Source organism: Aquila chrysaetos, chromosome 1 (genome assembly GCF_900496995.4).
Source record: "Aquila chrysaetos chrysaetos chromosome 1, bAquChr1.4, whole genome shotgun sequence".
In the NCBI taxonomy this organism is placed as follows: domain Eukaryota; kingdom Metazoa; phylum Chordata; class Aves; order Accipitriformes; family Accipitridae; genus Aquila; species Aquila chrysaetos.
In genome coordinates this window covers 76,210,248-76,224,420 of record NC_044004.1, presented here as the reverse complement: position 1 = coordinate 76,224,420, position 14,173 = coordinate 76,210,248, and the positions used below count along the sequence as shown (strand labels likewise).

Here is a 14,173-nt window from a genome sequence, read left to right as displayed (position 1 = left end):
TAATACTAAATTTAGATCACAACAGATATTTTCTATTATATTCTCTGGCATCTTTGCACCACAACCATTGCCTTGTATTAGATGCACTGAGTGCCACTCCTTTATTCCCAAAGCTGTTTTTCCAAGAGTGCTCTAACATCTAATTATGTGAGCTAATACATAGAAAAAACATTATTTTTGCAGATGTTCATATGTTTATATAGTCATATTGTTAAATAGATTTTTACCTCCTTTCATTTACATATTTTTTTGAAAAGTAACTGCAATCTGATTTTTTATTATTCATTTTCATACAAGGTTAGAAACTTAAATACAACAGGTCTCTAGTTTAGACTGGAAAATCAGAAAAAACCCAAAATTATTTACAAGACTTTAAGCCAAATGTCTAGAAATCTTAGGAACTTTACTAATGCAGGATCTTTAAAAATAAATGTAAACAGATACCAAGAAAACTTAGAACTCACCTGATATTCTGTCCTCACAGTGACTGCAGTGAGAACTTAAAACTAATTTCTCAGAGGTAGGTAGTCTCGGGAGATGAGCAGACAGCCCAAGCCTTTTTACCCTGAAGAGATGAGAAACTGATTTAAAAGGTCCATCTTTTAAACACAGGAGAACCTTCATGTGCTGGCCAGGGTAGGAAATTACCATAAAGCTGGTTAGATGGCTTCAACAAAATTAGGTAAACCGGAAACATTTAAATGATTAGCAAAACAAAATTAACCAACATTTAGATTTTCCTCCAGCTGTTCTACTACAAGTTTTTTCTACAAGACTCCTCAACAGACACAAGGTGGACACAAGATCCATCCCACAGGTGCTGACACAAGGTTGTGTGCCCTCTCCTGCTTCATACCCTGGTTGGGTTTCTTTTGTACAGAACGGGCACTACGCACAGCAAGCTCCAGTCCTGTCCCAAATTACATAAATGCAGAACCAATGTTCATGCACGCACTACAGAAGGCACCTGCCTCACACATTAGACAAAGCCGAAATTGTATCAGCATCTGGCCCTGTTTGCTTTTTAATGATTTATATGTGTAATATTTTTGCAATGCTATTGCTAGATTTTCCACATGCTCTTTTATTAGCAACATCAAAGCTGATTTCCTATATGTTTCCTATAAATGCTTTGTACAGTTCATGTTCTTGGCTTTTTTCTTTATGTTTGTCTTGTGGTGTTCTCCTGAAAGTAAGGCAAAGCAAAAATTATTTGAAGGGAGCAAGAAAAAAATCTGTTTTTTTTAAAGTCTGAGTATCCCAAAAATAATCTCGAGAAACTTCAGAAAACAAAAATACTCCATATGCAAATGCAGTGACCCTCAAGAGTTTTGTCCCACATTTTTCCCTGTATTAAATTGTTAAGAAATTATCAAAAGCTTGACCAAAACATTATTTCTGTCTTCTACAACTGTCAGATGCAAAGAGCACTCAAGGGTTCTTTTTAATATAATTCAAAAGGCTCTAAAACAGACTAGAAGTAATATCCTGCTTTGACTTGTTTTAGTTTTCTATTGTTTTATTCATTCAGGCTATTCAGCAATAAGAGTTCTTTGATAACAATAGTTGTCCTTCTCCTCTTTCGAGTATGACTGATTTTTAGTCTTTCCTTCTTAGCTTCTTTGCAATACACCCCCAGCCAGTCCACTTGCCTTATCTCCTTCCTGTCAATAACTTCAACGATTTTACCAGTTAGTGTGACCCCTAATACAGGTTTATTTTATGGTCTGTTGACCAATTTACTTTAGAAAACAGGTGAAATAATATCTTCAGATTATTCATGGATCAATAATCCTATTTGCTACAAGCTGATCCTTCGCTTCTTAAAACCTCTCATTTTTATTACAACTATCACCTCATTAACTGAACACCTCTTTAAAAATGATCAGCTGCAAGACAGTTAACATAGTTGAACTCCCAAACCACTCATAAATATTGACATTGAAACGCACTATTTCTGTCTAATCTCTGAGCAAACTGGTTTTAGTAACTATCTTGGACCTTTTTAGTTCCAAAATACGGAGAGTAGCACAAGGTAATACAACAAACAATCCATCTGAGTGGAAGGAGAAGAAAAAAAGCCAGGGCCCTCTCATATTTCGCAACAATTACATTTTGTGAATTTTGTGACAGAGCTTGTCTCCATTTACCTGCCCAAGATGTTGGCATCTAGACTAAACTAGCTGTGTGGGCAGCCCCTACAGAGAGCAATGAAAGAACAGCACCTTCAGAGAGTGATTCGTTCAAACTCTGTACATACCTATGATGCTCTTGAAAGGTTATATTCAGGTAAGATGCATCCTCCTCTTTGTTGTGTTTTTGTAGCTGGCAGTCAATAATGTCATGTCTGGCACTCTTTAGTTATTCTTCGAAATCCAGCCTACAGTAGTAAAAGAAATCAATCATGTATCCCAGTCCAATAACCCATCCTTGCCTGCAAAACATTTCCTTTTCTCTACAAACATGCCATAATCAGCATAATAGCTGCGTGTTCACTCCGTTTCTAAGTAAATGTTTTATTCCAGTAATTCTCAGCCCATGGAAACGCAAGCGTTTCAGAACACAACTCAATGCTTGATAGACACAATAAATCTTTCTCTGTCTTTTCTTTTGCCAGTATTCTCATCAGTGTGTTTTTGATCAGATGTAACTCACAGCACTTTTATGATTTTTTTTCCTGAACTGGTTTATTTCCGTTGTAATTAAGCTTTTTTCCTCTTTGAGGTTCTAAGACTCCCACCATTCAGTAAAATTGATGGTATCCACGCTTCTTGAGACTGATACTGATCTCAAGGATTTCCATTTATTTTCCAGATGTTTTTTACCAAATTGCTACCTAATCGGGCTATGTTTTTATATCCAACTAAACATTTTCTTTAAAGGGAGCCACTTCAACAAGAAGTATTGGCAGGTACTTCACAATTTCTATTTTTGTCTGTAATCTGTGCTGCATTAGTCAAAATAATAAAACAATGACTCCTTTATAGCAGCAGACCTGAGGTGTCTACAAAGGCAAAAGTTTAGAAACATTCTCTTAAGAGTTTTCAGTTCTTGGCAACCAGTGTGTTTCACACTCCGGGCCTGACTTATATGAGATTTCAAGACTCTCAGAAAGTTGCAGGAGAAAGTTATCATTTAATAGGTGTCCAAACAACATACTCAAGATTTGCACATAAAAAACACGATTAAATTTTATCTCTTGGCCCCTCCTCACGATCTATGGATCCGTGCAGGGGCTAGAGTCATGGACAAGCACAGACAAGAAATATTTTAGGATATCGGTAAAGGGACCTGGTGATTTCCCTAAGTCTCATTCCATAAACTTCTCCTGCAGAAGAGGATGATTAGTCTAAGGATCATATCTTCTAAACAGACTGATCACTTTTAAAGGATAAATCAGCTGGGCCTGTGGTATAGATGTAAGAACAAGGCAACCTCACAAAAGCAAAAGGTGTATCTTTCCCTCCTGATGAGTTCTGCTTTCCCCCGCACACCCCAAGAGCAATATTTACACCAAACACAGTTTTCTTCAGACAACGTTTTCAATAAAAAATTTACCTATGATTGAAATGAATACTTAACCCATCTTACCTTCCATCATTCTAGGTTCCTCCTTTTGAAAGACGTGGTAGAGACCTCGCTAGGTCTCAATGCAAATAAAGCTGGCAGACAAACAACATCTTGTAAGGCCTTACTGTATGATATGTAAGACTTCAGATGTCAGAGCACATTCTCTGATGTGTTCAGCAGCTGAAGTTCTCAACTGGTGACATTACAGCTAGGAAAACAATATTGAACCTAACAATGTCCTGGTTTAGGCTGGGATAGAGATTTTCTTTCTAGTAGCTGGTATAGTGTTATGTTTTGGGTTCAGTATGAGAAGAATGGTGGTAACACACTGATGGTTTCAGTTATTGCTAAGTAGTGTTTCGACTAAGTCAGGGATTTTTCAGCTCCTGACGCCCAGCCAGCAAGAAGGCTGGAGGGGCACAAGAAGCTGGGAGGGGACACAGCCAGGGCAGCTGGCCCAAACTGGCCAAAGGAATATTCCATACCATATGACATCATGCCCAGTATATAAACTGGGGAGACCTGGCCAGGTGGCATGGATCGCTGCTTGGGAACTAACTGTGCATCGGTCAGCGAGTGGTGAGCAATTGCATTGTGCATCGCTTGTTCTGTATATTCCAATTCTTTTATTATTGTCATTTTATTATCATCATCATCATTAATATTTTCTTCCTTTCTATCCTATCAAACTGTCTTGATCTCAAACCACGAGTTTTACCTTTTTTCCCCCCCCGATTCTCTCCCCATCCCACTGGGTGGGGGGAAGTGAGCCAGCGGCTGTGTGGTGCTTAGTTGCTGCCTGGGGTTAAACCATGACAACCACCCACTCCAAATAACCGGTCAAAATTACATTTATTGATGTACTTTTGTGTTCTAATGTTTAAAACGTGCCATGATCACCAGTTACCAGTTTCTGAAATCAGACAGTTATCGGTTATCAGCAGCTCAGCATCATTCATTCCGCACCTGTATCCCTTCTTAAACATACTACAGTAAAAGGAATTACTTTTCAGCTTGGTCTAACCGGACAATTTATCTAGGATTCAGACTTCAAAAAATTACGTAACACTGAACCAACATCCAAATCTGTTAAGATGGGAGGCTGAAGAACAAACAAAGACTTCAGACTCGCCAAGTCCTCCTGAGCCTTATGGGGGACAATCATCACTGATGACCTGCAAGACACAAGCCTACTTCAACCACATCAGCCCTTCATTTTATTGCTGTCTATGGGGCTGAAACCTACTGGTAGACCCAATGAAGTAATTGCCCCTCCAAGAATTGTTTAAGCTTAGCTCTGACTACAGAAAGGTGAAGGATTGCGACTCATCATCTGCAACTGTGACATTTTCCAGTGCGGCACAAGCCCCTGGGGCAAGGAGTTCTGCCTCAGATCCAATCTCTTCTCAAATTCCTGCCACGGCTGCCCACCCCAGTCCTGACTCTTCCCTTGCTTTAGCAACTAGACATGACTGCTATCCTGCCCAAATCCTGCCATGTTCCCATATCACTTTGCTTCTCATGCTCTCACTCAGGTTTTTTCCTTCAATACCTTTTGCCACCTTGCCTTTAGCCATGCTGTTTTGGCCTTCAGGGAGCCCTTCAGTCAGAACAGAACTTACCAGTTTTCTGAATATTAACGAAGGAAAAATTTGACCCTGGAATATCTGCACACAAAAGGACCTGCTCTATAGCATTAAGGTTTAAGAGCTTTCTTCTGACTCCCGTAACGGTTCAAATCAAGATGCACAATCTTACTTGTTATCAAACAATTATCTGGAATCCAGTATCTTAACCATTAACACGCATGGGGAAAAGCCTGAATTCCAGTGTTACCCCAATTACTTGCGATTATTAATCACAGATCAGCTTTTGACCTTCAGCCTCGCTGAGAGCTACAGACAAGCCTTCATCTGAATCTGAGTGAGCAGCTGAGAGTAGAGCTGGGTGGGAGGCAGCTAAAATGGCTGCTGCCTTGCTCATCTCGCAGCCTGAGAAAGCGGCACAGTCCTCTGATGCTTTCTGGCAAGTGTCATGTTGGGCAGCTTAAAAACTCTACTTAAAAGCTTTATTTAGTTGTACTTTTACTACCTTAGAACTGGCACAACCTTTTATTAACCTGGTGTGATGTTTACAAGACTGTTCTAGCAGATTAGTTAACAGTGTGGAGGTACGTTACAGCAGTATTTTCCCAAGTATTTCTTATTTTATACCTTCGGCTATAATTCTAATTTTACTATTAAGAGCTATTCCCCTTCAAAATAAAAAATTGAAAATTTGTATATCGACATTTAAGTTGTTCCAACATTTAAACCGCAGAGTTGAACTGAAAGACAAATGTAATAGTAATAAGGCTGACTCCTTCACACAACGAAACACGATCTACAGGATAACATGAATTAGAAGAGATCCATTGTGTGGGAAGAGGCGATGTATTTTAAACGAAGACTGCCCTCAAGTTTCTGCATCCAAAGCTGCTTCTAAATAGTGTGAACAGGAAGCTGTTAGCTTATTTGAACCACCTTCAGAGACCTGAAGCAGTTTTCTAGTCACCCAACCAAGCTCTTTCAGGTGTAACACAAAAGCGGGGCTCCCTACTCTAATCAGAGCACGCAGGACATGGGTCCTGAGAGCACTGGCAGAGGGGCTCAGACCCACGCTCAAGCCCTCAGCCTCTCAGGTTATAAGAGAGTTCCCTAACTATGGGCCTATGGGCTTTTATAGCTTTTTTTTTTTTTTTTTCCAGCTGCACTTCCACTTTTACATACCTAAGGAAATGATCAGGAACTCAAATTTGTGTCTACCAAATCCCAAAACTGGACTGTAGTGCCAGATTCTGGATTTTACCAGGAATTGTACCCTGGAGGCAAGAAACTTTTCCAGCTGTAAGTTCTGTTGGAACTGGTACACTTCCATCAAAAGTTTAAGTTTTGACCAATTGGCATTTTTATATTAAAGTGACTTTGTCAGAAAAATTCCCAATAAGCTTAAACTGTAATTCTGAATAATACAAGCTTTCCAAAAGACCACAAGGATTCTTCTGCTTTATCAACTGTTAATTGCTACTTAAAAGGAACAATACATGTTAAAAATCAAGAACTTGATGGAAATATTGGAACAGTATAGATGGTGCTGACATGCCTCAAAATTATGAGATCTTGACAATGCTCTCAACACAGGCATAAGAAAGACTAGATTAAATCACTAGAGACTGAACTGGGACAAGACAAAAACTGAAAGATAAACATTTTCAATGCCATGGACATCTGTATATTTTGTAGGTATGCTAATTCTCTGTGTCGGGGGGGGGGGGGGGGGGGGGGGGGGGTGTGGAGAATCACAACTGCACAATATATTGTTTTTAACTGTTTCCAGATATCTCAAGAGGAGATAAAATGGCAAGGGTAATGTGACAAAGCTGCAGCCTAAAATAAGAAGTTTTCATGGCCTAGAGAGCCATGAAAGAGGGGCAAACACTAGATAATAATTTGGTTAACTGAAAGAGCTCATTATCTTTTCATTTTGCTAATCATAAACTCCCCGATCTCTACTAAATTATAAGGGATAGTACATCAAATGCCTGTGCTATACCATACATGACTAATAATGATTCTTAAAGCAATCTTTAGGCACCCCAATGGGGCTCGATTTTTACGGGTACTGCACACCTCGCTTAGTTGCCCTGTGAGGTGTAGGCTCTCAGCTACGGTAAACCCTTGTTCATGATTTTACCTACTGTATTTCCCAGGATCAAAACCTCATCTATGCAGACCTCAATACTCTCCCCCTAGTACGTCATCAAGAATGTGTTGTATTTTCCTCTGAAACACCTCAGGTGCCAAACACAACCTAAATGGCAGTTTGAGGAAACTGTCTCAGAGGGGATGTTGAATGTGTGCAAACATGTGCTCTGTTTTTGTAAGGGCACCAGCCAGATCCCTGCTGATGCATCAAGTGCAGGAAAGTATTTGGCACCAGCCCCTAGTCCCAGAATTTATCCCCTTGTAGGTAGTGGAAACATGTTCCATTTTTAGTTATTCAATTATATTGGGCCTATACATAAATGAAGCATTCTGTCTGTCTTGTTGTGCAAAGACCAGTAAGTCTCTCCACTTGGCTGATGCTTCCAGGTATGGTGAGGCCCAGAGACCTGAATCTTTCCTACTTGTATTTTAGTCCCTATTTAAACTGAGCGGTATTTGCCTATGAGAACGAACGTCAGGACAGGTCGAGGTCTCTGCATTTCAAGTGCAGGCCCTGATCATTGCTCTGTAAATAAAGCCAGCTCGCTCTCTGCAGCTCCTCAGCAGTCTCCTACTGTTGCAGTGAATTTCGACTGTGGGGGTGTTTTCAAGTATCCATTCTGTAACTTAAGACTCATCTCTCATTTTCTGATCAAAAATTTTTATTATTTGGGAAACATTCAGAGGCAAAGTACCTGACAAAAGTTTAGTTAACCAGTTTTACACAACAGAGGCCTTACTAATAGAATCATTCCCACTCATTTAACTAACACTTTCTGAAAGGTACGGTTTGTCTCAAGCAGAAACCCAGCCACAACAGGCACTCAGACTCCTAACCTTAGTCCTCGGACCAACCAGCATGGACAATTTACTGGACTATGCAGTGGCTCCCACAACGGAAACCGAAATGTAGGGGGGAAGGATCGTGAAGGCCTGACTTTTGTCTTGATGTGGAAGCAGAATCAAATCGTGGGAGCTCGGAAACACACCGAGTTCATTCATGTAAAAGATGAACAGGAAGAAGTTTGTTCTAATTGATTGGGGGGGGGGGGGGGGGGCTGTACCCCCAGAAACATGTGAAACTGAAGGATGAAGGAAATTAAGTAAAAACAGGATAAAAGACAGCAGAGAGTACCATGAGGGAAGTAATGAAGCCCTCAAGACAGAAAAAGAAAGAAAAAGTATGGACTGGAAGAATGAGTTTCCTACAAAAGAGAGAGGCAAGAGCACAGTTCAGTCAAAGCTAACAGGAAAGACTAAGAGTGCTCAGCCAGGATTAAGAGCCAGAGAGGTTAAAGGAAGAAATGTGCCATGGCCAGACCTCACCATTCAATTCCAGCTTTAACACTCACACTGGTATCTTTGGCAGCATTGGCAATTATATTTCAGTCATGCCTAGAGGCCCCAACCATCCTGAAACCCTTCTGCACTCATCTAATACGTTTTTAAAATATGTTTATACATATATTTGTACTTTAAAACTTCAATCTAATTAGACTAAACATGTTTTATTTCACTAATTTCCAGTAAAACCAAAATATGTACGTCTCAATACACTGGGGTTTTTCTTAAGTGCCGAGAATCTTCTAGCATTCAGACATCTCTATAATGAACTTCAATAAAAGATTAAAAGGCTACTTCGTAAGTGCTTGGAACAAATATAAGCAGAGGAGAGACAATTTCCTTTTTCTTTTAAACAACGCAGCAAAGCGTGAGGCCTTCCAAATAATAAAAGAATGTTTATGGCCTCCTTTCTTCTTCCCATAACAATCTTGATGTTAAGTAAGAAAAACTTTAGTTCGTCACAGGCACATTTCTCTTCAGCATCTCACGAGCTGAAGAGCCGCAAAAACATAGAAGTACTGACTTGTTAGGGGCCTTCTGACAGAAAGGTTGAAACAGCTGTTGTATTGGATAACACAGAGAATCAAGATTTGGGATAAATGGAAATATACTGTGATGTAAATAACAAAGTACATTAAGACTTAGGAAACCAAAAATTTGACCTCACTCAGCTCCCTCCAAGTCACGCTGAAGCGAGGAGGAACATGTTTTCACTCGCATGGAACGAGCTACTCCAGCAGATGCAATCCCGAGCAGGTTTCGATTAAAAACAACGACTTAAGACAAAAAAACCCAAGAAGAGTGGAAGCGTCTCCCCTCTTTCGAGATATCACCCAGATTTATAGTGCACAGAGTGGCCATCATGGGTTCTTAGCACCAGAATAGCAGAAAACTTCTGATTAAAGAGGAAAACTGAAAGAAGTACCTTTCCTTCACTTACCCACTAGGGAGCAGAGGATCACATGCTCAAAATCTAGCTTTTCCCCATGTCCACAACATAATGCAGGTCACCTGCAGTATTCAAAGAAAAACAAATTAATGATGATGAACTAGGCCAGATAATAATAAAAAAAAAGCAGGAGTTGAATATCTCCTATCATCAATCTTAAATCTTCCCAAAAATTGAGACACATTAACGAGCAGATCACTACTCTGGCAAAATTACTCTAAATTATCATCCCATGCTTACAAAGGGTAACTCCGGGCATGCCTGAACTACAGATAATGATTTAAGGTTTGCAGTCAACTGAGTAGGCCTTACCACATGCCTACTCTAGGAAGACTAGAGTAACTCACCTCTTCCGCTTAAGCGCCCTTAACCTTTGCAGTGTAACTCTACCCAAAGAATAGAATACATAGTGGTAAAATTACCTGCAATTCATTACAACTCTATGGTTTTCACTTCTGTTGCCCCATCAGCATTACCCTTCTGCTCACAGGATGTGACGTGCATGTTCATTTTCACTGATAAAAATGAAACTCTAACTGATGAGGAAATGAGGACAGTATAAGTGACCTTTTCATTAAGACACATTTTCAGGAGGAAATGCATGGATCTATGGAAAAATGCAGCCTTCTTTCACAGTGGATTTAGCTAGTCAGCTGTACTGCAATTTTGATCATCTTTTTCTTACTTCATCTAGTACCTTCCCCCCTCACCCCACAGATTAAATTGCATCCAATGACGTTTAAAAAAATTAGTTGCCAAACCACCCCTTTTGTCACTTTCAGCTCTGTGTACAAGGTCTTATATCCATGTTCAAATGAAATTATTTGGTAGCAGTCTAACCAAGGAACAAACTACGGTAGCGTGTTCCCCTGTTTTCAGCTAGTGTAGCTAGCAGCTTTATTAAGCAGTTTCTAATGTATTTTATAGATTAAAAAAAAAAAAAAAAATCAAAAAACACAACTGACATCAAGAAATGGAAACATAATATGGATAAGGTTTGGCCTCTGTGATGTATTTTTGATTAAAAATCACCATGCATATATGTCATTTAAGTGTGACTAGCACTCTTTAGGTTGGAAACAAGTTTCCCTTGGAATAGCCAATGGGAGAGGGGAAAAAATGAACCCTGGCCAACAAAAAATTGGCTTTCTTAAGAACTATTAATAAGAAATCTGATGAGAAGGGCATTTGTCTGCCCAACTGGGTAAATATGAAGTATTTCCACCATTAATTTTTTCGAACAGTAAATCACTAAAACATAAACCAGTATCAGAAAAATACTCCGGAGCCAACACATCTCTGGCCCAAAATTAGTTGGTAAAAATAAATTAATAATTATATCTCTTACAAATATGTTTATGTTTTACTTCAGAACTATTTTTAAAATGCTCCAAAGGCAGTTTGTTGCATGAAGCACCAGCTGAAACAAGCATGTAATAACATTGTGAAATTACATTATCTGACACATTTCAAAAGCTTATTCAGGTGCTTATTTAAGCCCATAAAACCTGCAGGGAAATAAAGACAGGATGACATTTCAGTCAGCTTACCATAACATTTTTCTAGTGAAATTGCATAGCAACATATTAATGCTGAAAAAAATGTCAGTAGTAAAAACAAATGCCAATAAGCTAAATGCTTCTGTGGAAAAAAATGCAGCTACTAATAAGGTAACATCAGCACGTTACAAAGGCATGACAGTCTTAAAAGCAGTTTACAGCATTAAATATATGCAGTCAAAATATCATAAAGCATCTTAACTGCACTCTAAAATGAGAAAACAAGGCAGTTTATACCACATGCTGTGTGAAATCTGTGTCTCGGATCGTTCTGCCAATACATATAATTTGGAGGAAACCACCAAACTTTTCATTATTCTATGAACAAGCAGACAACAAGAATATCTCAGTGTCAGAGCTTTTCATAGGCAACATAAATATTCCTCAACACATCCTAACTTAGTCATCAATTCACACACTGGAATGAGACACACCATTCTGTCCAGCATGATTTCTGGTCTGAAAAACAAGCTAGAAAGCAAGAATTGGTTGCTAAAAAAGGTCCTGTTCATACCTAACTGAAATTCTTTCAATGACAGACATATCATGACAAAATATCCCTTTCCCCATGACCCAATTCATCTGCAAGTTAATTCAGATCAGTCTACACATGGAAAGGGATGCTTAAGGTGAGATCAGATGGGTGATCAGAGAGAGAAGCCTGTAGGAGAGTGCTGTGTGAGTTTAAATGAAAAACAATTATGATTCTTAGTATCGCAAGGGGAATAGAAAAGACAGTGCTATTCAAAATGCACAAAGTAGCAAATCATGAAGTTTTAGTCATCTGTTTTCCATAGCTTAGTAACAGTCATCCATATATTCTTTTCACACCCAAAAGTGCCACTGAAGTTACACCAAAAGGATTGTCAGATCAAGATCTAGATGTTAAATGATTCACAGTTGGAAAAATGCAAGTAGAATAAGCACTTAGCCATCTGAAATTTTATTCTTCCATGCTGTCTCAAACACGCAACACGCTTTTCCAAATCTACTTCCCAAACCATTCTTTACCCATTATACTATTTCCCGAGAGAAGCATCTGTTGCCTTGACTAAGAAAAAAAACCAAGAATGCAAAGAAACCAGCAAGAGATGAAAGTTAACCATCTTTGATGGTTACATCTCTGGACACATATGAATAGCAACATGATCTCCTTGATGCAGTTGTTCTCTCCATGGTCTTCACAGTCACCTTTAGTTCGTTTTTGTATCTCACTTGTATTATGTTTCAGCAGTGTCTGCTCCTTAAACTCAGCACAAATGGAGTAGCACCACTTACGTGGAACTCACAGCAGTACTGATGTCTTAGGTTGCAAGTTGCCTAGGTCTAAAGGAAACTCTTTACCTGAAAAACTTCGCGCATTTCTGAATATATAATCTTACTGTTTTCATCTAAACTATTCCTTCAAGAGAGGCACGTGATACAACCATAGTAGCAAAAAGCATTTTCATAGAAACAGCCGTTTCTTCTTAATCAAGAGTTTCCAATATTTTCCATTTAGAGCAAAAGAATACTTGTTAACAACAGAGGAAACTCTGTATGTAGGAAATATTTTCTTTTCATTGTATTAATCAATTATCACAAGCAATAGTGCGTAAAACACAAGACTAGAAGATGAATTCTAACTCTAACGAACTGAGTATATTTGGAGAAAAGAAACAGAAGAAACAAATCTTCCTCATTCTATTACACACAGAAAAAGACAAACACGAGCTTCTCACTAGATTTTAATGAGACTTTACAACAAAATCAGCTTCAGAAATTCCTGCCCACATATGTTCGTTCCCAGCCACATACTGCAGTTAGTTATGTCAGCTGTGCCACTTCAGACTGATAAAATCTGCCCTTAAACTAACATTTTGAATAAAGGGACAGAAGGAATATTTAACCTGGTAACAGCACAGGCCCACAGAGCAGCTGAAGAGGCACATCCAATGAGACAGCAAACTGCTACACAAGAATGTACCTGTGGCTGAAGGTAAAGAGAGGGGAGAGAAACTCTTAAACCAGTGTCACAAATACAGTTATTGTCTTGTTATTTCACTGACAAACTTTAAGAACCACAGGCTCCAAAAACCCTCTTTCATAAAAAACGGTCCTTCTTGCAGTGGATGAATTGCACAAGGGAAGTGCAAACTCACCCCTGTAAGGGACTGTGTTATTGGTTACTTAACATTATGGTCACTCTGGACCTGCTGACTGAAGAAAGTCTCTTCATGCTACTGTAAACCCTAAACAAACCAAAACACTAAAAAACAGAAGCTGAAGTCCATCTTTGCATGACTGTATTAATACAATCATGTACTAGAGCACCCTCTCCAAGTGGCATTTGATGGACAGCTTGAACAGAACACCATTCAGCAACAAACTAAAACAGCTGAGGCTTGAATGCCCACAAGTCAGTTTGAATCCTATCTGGATCTAAACCTGTCCCCATGGAAGGCAGTGGACAACAGACTGAACCGAGATAGTCTTCAGATCAAAACACAGGATTTGGTGAGTCCCCATCCAACACCATTGTCTTACCTTGGCCATGATACAGTAGAGATTACTTGAGTTAGGAATGAGGACAACAGAGGGAAGAGGATATTTGATCAAAGAATAAAGAAAAAAAAAAAAACACCACAACTTCCTGCTCTGAACGGATATAGAGAAGAATTTGCATTTGGATATAGACAGTGACACTCAAATAGGTAACTGTGGTAGTTATACTATTAAACAAAACCAAAAACGTCTCATACAGATAGCAAAGCTAAGCCCCAAATGTTCTCTTTATAATACTTCCAAGGACCTAAAGGTCTTAATTACAATACACCTGAAATGATATGCAACGCCTAGAGAAAAAATCACACCTCTAAATGGAAAATAATGCTTCGGCTTCTGCCAGCCCTCATGACATCAGTGCTAAAGTGAACAAAGTACCAGCCTGTGCCACCTCTCCTTGGCAGCCGTTTGTGTTCTCACACTCCCCCAGATAGAAGCGATGACATGAAGACTAAATCTGAGTT

The 14,173-nt window shown here is 39.1% G+C and overlaps 1 long non-coding RNA gene across 1 annotated transcript; it reads right to left on the bottom strand.

Moving 5' to 3' along the window:
* Nucleotides 1-2,271: 2,271 nt before the first annotated feature.
* Nucleotides 2,272-10,068, bottom strand: LOC115344259. Its single transcript, XR_003924491.1, has 3 exons — nt 10,029-10,068; nt 9,598-9,668; nt 2,272-2,380 (listed from the first exon to the last, which is right to left on the bottom strand). It is a non-coding gene; the product is annotated as an uncharacterized LOC115344259 (long non-coding RNA).
* Nucleotides 10,069-14,173: the final 4,105 nt, after the last annotated feature.